Raw genomic sequence first — 5,640 nt, forward strand, 5'->3', positions numbered from 1 at the left:
CACAGCGGGGGTCTGGGAAGAGAGGCAAAGCCCTCGGAAAAATACAGGATGGGTCCAGACAATAGCTCTCTCTCATATCATAAATTACACGGCAGCAACAAAAAGCAACGGATCCTGCCCTCTCCCCCGCTCCCACAGCCCGGGCGCTCGCTGGATGCCGCTGGGCATCCCCGGGCATGGGGACAGCGGCACGAGGGGTTTCCGAAGGAGGGAGGTGGAGGCATTGCACCTCCCAGCCCACAACATCCCCTTCACCCTTTCCGTGTCCCTTCAATGCACATTTCCTTTGCTCCACAGCTTTTCTGCTTTCTGCCTCCCTGAGTATCCTCAGCACCAGAGCCGCCTGTTGCACCATCACAGTGGTCCTTCAGCCAGTGCTGACCGTGCCCAGGATCGGAGACAAGCAGCTGCTGGTCCACAAGCAGGACGCTTTCTCCTTCTTCTGCTCTCGAGGGGAAAGGCCCTTTCACTCCCTTCTTCCTCTCCCTGGCTCAAGGCCGGGAGCATTTTGCATCTAGAGTGGACAGCAGCAACGTCTCAGCTTGGTGTCTTCCAGGAGATGGTTGGAGCTGGACCAAGCTGCATCGCAGCCATCCCTGGGCTCCCGTGCAAAGCAGGACACTGGGATCCACCAAGCTCCAAGGTCACCTCAGCCAGGAGATGGTGCCCATTAGCAGAGAGGATCCACCTTGCAGAGACACTGAGAAAAGGCAGGACAGGTGTGCAGGGGGTCCCTTTGCACCCCCAATGGCCAGGCAGCATCAGGCTAAAAGAGAGGGGGGCTCAGGCTGCTCAGCCCCACTCAGATGTGGAGGTGCTCAAGCTCCAGCTGAGTTTGTTGCTGATGTCCCTTAAACCACTCCCTGCTTGGCCCAGCTCCCACCTACACTTGGCAACTTTCCTTTACAAAATAGCCTCAAAGTTAGTCTAGAATTACATTTTCTACCTAAGTGAGGACAAGTTTTAAGTAGCCAGTGTGGCATCAGGACACTCCTGCTCTGGCAACACCCTTTTCACACCAGTGCAGCCATTTTGGCTGCAGCGGATTTGCCTTCACTGCTCTGTCAGTAGAGCAAGGAATGAAACGGCCGCAGCCACAGACTGATTCCCGTTACCATGATGGTACAGAGCATCTTCCTGTTCCTGGAGTTTTGCCAGTTTACTGGCACACTGGGAGAGAGCTGGGTGAGCCACACGACTCTGAGTCCAAGCAAGCACCCAGACACACCTCACCCAGCCCAGGTTCCTCTCACAGGTGAGAGGGCTATATGGACCACGGGTTCTGGCTACCTTAGACTTCAAACCGTGGAAGCAGCAAGTTAGTGGGCAGCATAGAGGACCAAACCAAGCAGAGAGCACTGACATGACATCTCCAGGCCACAGAGCACAGAAGAACTAATCTTCTCTGGACATCCACTGCCCAGAGGAGAACTCGTGTGATGGTCCTGGCACTTTGCCACCACGGCCTGGGACCAAAGGTGATGTGCTGGCTGCTTTGGAGCAGAGGTCTGACCAAGGGTCCTGCAGCTGGAGAGAGCCACCCAGCCAGCACAAGCACCTGAGCTGCACGTGGGGGTCTGGCAAGATGGGGACAGTGTCTGCTGAGACCCCCAGACAGGATCTCCCCCCAGGGACCCGCCACCAGCCCCCAGCCAAGGGATGCTCTCAGCCCAAGAGCCGACCAAGGGCAGACCTTCCCCTTGGCAGAGAGGTTGAAACCTCTCCTTGCTCAGCTGAACTCAAGGCGAGACAAGAGTCCTTGCACACACTTCAGGAATGCAAGAAAAGGTCTTTGCACCAGGAACCCGTCTCTGCCCTGCCAAGTGCTCTGGTGGGTGCACAGCCCAGCCCCGGGGCTCAGGGGCAGCCCCTGCCCCGCTCCGTTCTGCCGAGGGAGCAGCGCGGTGCCGATCCCAGCGAAACCTGCGGCACCACTGCGTCGGGCCTGGGGAGGGGGAAACCTCCTCCCGGGTACAATGACTGTCTATTCTGCTGATCACAAGCCTAATCCTCTTTGGTTTTTAATTGGCATTTGGGCTAAGCTGATTTAAACCTCTTCACCTTGTTGGGTCCCCCCTCCCCACTTCTTTCTTTTCTTTTTTTTTTTTTTTTTGACCAAATAACAACGCTGCCATCACCAAGTCCCCGGCACAATGACAGCTTTGTGCAAGGGTGAGAGGAGAGGAAAGGGAAAGGGAGGGGGAGAAGGGAAATGTGCTGAACACACTCGGAAACAATGCGGAGTTTGTGATTCAGGCTTGACCACTGGCAAAGGAGCCGCTTCAGCTGCGCCTCGATAATAAACGCACTGTCCCTTCCCAGCACCTCTCCCCCTGCCCAGCACCTCTGCCTCAGGCCAGCTGCCCACCGGTGTGGGCTCTACCTGCCATCCCCATCCCTCAAGGGATGCAGTTTCCCCACGCCCCAGTGTGACCCACCATAGTGGTACCTCATCCCCAGTCTCACCAGTGAGTGGCCCACAGGGCGATGTGCAGTGGCAGGATGGGGATGTCCTGGTGTCCTCTGCACCCTGTCTGTGCCTGAGCTGGTGCTGTGTCCCCACGCCGAGGTCTGGTGCTGGTCAGCAGCCCTGGTCAGCAGCCCTGGTCAGCCTGGATGGACGCTGGTGTAAATCAGGATCCACATCACGCTCCAGGCCAGGGCCTGCCAGCAGGAGCAGGGAGAGAAGGAGGCTGCAGTGGGATCAGCCGTGGTGAGGGGCTTCTGCTGAGGGTCCCTCAAGACAAGGGCCTGCTGGCAGCTCCTCACGGCTCATGGCTTTTGGAGGGTGGGGTTTTCCATACAACCCCCACTCCTGGGTTCATGTAATAATGAGCCAATCTGAGCTAAAACCAAACACAACAGAAACACCTTTATTATCCCCTTTCCATTTAACAGGCACCCCCGTCCCCAAAGAACCCCAAAGGAGCCTTTTGTTCCTGTGGATGAGACAGACACCTCTCCCAGGGCTTGGGGATTATGAGTTAACAAACCCATGAGAACAGATGTTAAACACAGAATAAAATCAAGATGTTTGAGACTTTGGGCCAAGTGGTCAGCAAGGAAGGTGCTGGTGACCATGGAGATTTTGGGTCCTCTTTTTCCCCACCACGGGGTCACCATGAGCTCTCACCTGTCTCCAAGAATTTGCCATAGAGACAGCCCATCCTGGCAGCCTGGTGCCACACCCAGTGTAAGAGCTTAGGGAAAGTCTTTTAAAAAAAATTCAAGATTTTTAAAAATCCACTTACCAGGATATTCCCAGTGAACTCTCACCAGGGCCAGAGACCTACGATTTGTCAGCCAGAAAACGAGCATCACGTAGGGTGAACCCACATCCAGCCTGGCAAGAGAGAGAAAAGAGGATGGGAACACATTAAATGTCAGCCCCGTGTTCCCTGGCTGGATTACACCAGAACAGGGAGATCACAGCCACGCTTCTGACACAAAATGGAAATAAGGAAGAGAGAAGTCATCTGGGAAACTCTCAGCATCTTTGAAACTGGGCTGGTTTCCTAACCTGAGATGCGTCTGTGGGGCCTTGTAGGGAGCAAGAGGAGCTGGGGTCTGCTCTGGGGGAATTTGAAATGGGGGAAAGCTCTCGTTGCACCATTCCCTGCCCCTGCCAAATGTGGTGCCAGCCAGCATCTCACTGCAGTCGTGTGGCAAAGCCAACTCCAAGTACTCAAAAACTACAAGCGGGACCAAAAACTGTAAATCTAAGTCAAAAAACCACCTTCTTTATTCTTTCTTTGTCTTCTGGGAAGCTGTGTTCTCCAGGTTTCCCTCCCTGCCCAGGGCAGTGACCGCTCCACCAAGGCCCAAAGCCAAACCCAAGCCGAGAGCACCCTGAGGCCACGGGGATTTATCCCGGCTGTCCTGAGCACTCACTGTGGCCAAGCACAGGGAGACCCAGCAGCAGAAAGAGCCTCAGTGAGGGGAGAGTCTTGGCTCAAAGGAGGAGCCTGAGCCTGACGGGATGCACCCTGTGGCCGCCACCCTCGATGCAGTAGGAACCAAGTGGCAAAGCTCCAGCACTGATCATCCCTGCTTGAAAATACCAAAACCGAGCAGCCCTGACCCTTTGAAGCATCCTTACAGGGTTGTTTTATGTTTTAATAATATATTAATATTCACTTTATGTACTTTCCATCCGTATCAATTCTGCCTCCAGATATGGCTACTCCCAGGCTACACTTGGATTTAGACACCCAGCGCAGAACTGACGTGGCTTAACCGAGGAAGGGCCGGAGAAAGAGCTTGTTCTCCTGTCCATTAGTCCCATAAATCACCTCTAACACTACAGAAATCAGAGACAATCTGATCCTGTGAAAATGCAGTGGTGCAAAGCCAGTGAGTGGCACTGGTGGGAAGAGAGCAGCAGTGCCCAGACCCATCCTCTCCTTCCAGCTCTGACCATTCCTGCGCCCCATCCCAGGGAAAGAACCAGAAAAAAGGAAGAAAAAAAAATCCCCCAGCACGGACTGAAGTTTATAAATAAAAGCAGTGAGAAATGGACTAAGTAGCTGCAGCTTAGCCCAAGAGCTAAGAGCCTTAGCGCATTTTTGCAAGTTTTAGGGAAGTATTTCCCATTCCTGACTAAGCACGTTTGGCAGGCAGAGTGGAGCGCGTGGCCGCACACCCTTCACAGCTCCAGCTAAAGGGCTACAGTGGTGACAGTCACCCCTTCCCCAGTCCTTTCCCACCTCACAGACCCCACCAGGGACCAGGCTAGAGCCAAGCCAAGCCATGTTCCCCATGGGGCTGCCCCCAGCCGGGCGTGTCTGGGGCTCCGGAATCAGCCCACAAGCAAAAAATGGGATTTATTTTTCTTCTAGGGATAAATTTTGAGTTGGTTTTAATCTGCTTTCAAAATTCCCGTCACACCAGGGTTAAACTCACTCAGCATATTTAGGCTTTTAAGTTTCCAGGTCTCATGGCAACAGAGGGATGGGGAGAAATTAAAAAGAACAACAAACGTGGCCTCATGGAACACCAAGATTTTCACCTAAACCACAAACCTCTTGCAATGAGTCTTCAGAAAACACCCCAACATATTTCAAGTGCTGCAGTAAAATTAATTGCTTCCCACCCCACCAGTTGTGTGAAGAGATTTTTCCCCTCTCTCAGATTAACCTGGGCACAATAACTTCGTGCCCAGAGATCACCTAGACCAGGGGAAGGCACTCATGCCTCAGCCCATCGCGCACAGGAGGGGATGAAGTCACTCTTGTTTCACATTGATTCTTCTCCCCTTTCTTAAACAGCCATGAAATGGTTTCAGCAACAGAAAAAATGAGGCTATTGAATTTTTCTAGTCCAAAAGAGGGAGGAGGGGTAAAAAAAATAATTAAACAGCTGTTTCACTAATGTTATCACAGTACACAAAGAATGAGACGTCATCTAGTGCATCTAGGAGAAAATTCTGCAGCCAAGCCTCAACCCCCGCAATGTCCCCAAGAGGCACGGAGGGCATTTTGAACAATAATTTTTAAAAAATACGGTCAAAAAAGATGATAGAGCTGCCTTTGGTGCCATTCCCACTGCAAAACCGGGAGATGAGATGAAAAGAGGCTGATTTTGGGGTGTGGGTTGGTGCCTCGCGCGCGGCCGGGGGGTCTCGTGGCTGCGACGCCCCAG

The 5,640-nt window shown here is 53.3% G+C and overlaps 1 long non-coding RNA gene across 1 annotated transcript in view; it reads right to left on the reverse strand.

Annotated features, from left to right (window-relative positions):
• The window catches only part of LOC103611239, a 30,867-nt gene that overhangs the window by 12,736 nt on the left and 12,491 nt on the right, over nucleotides 1-5,640 (reverse strand). The window contains exons 3-4 of the long non-coding RNA XR_552301.2: nucleotides 3,252-3,343; nucleotides 2,467-2,846 (exon numbers count right to left, since the gene is read on the reverse strand). This is a non-coding gene — a long non-coding RNA (uncharacterized LOC103611239). The remainder of the gene's footprint in view (nucleotides 1-2,466; nucleotides 2,847-3,251; nucleotides 3,344-5,640) is intronic.

This window comes from Corvus brachyrhynchos, unplaced genomic scaffold (assembly GCF_000691975.1).
Source record: "Corvus brachyrhynchos isolate BGI_N302 unplaced genomic scaffold, ASM69197v1 scaffold122, whole genome shotgun sequence".
Taxonomy (NCBI): Eukaryota; Metazoa; Chordata; class Aves; order Passeriformes; family Corvidae; genus Corvus; species Corvus brachyrhynchos.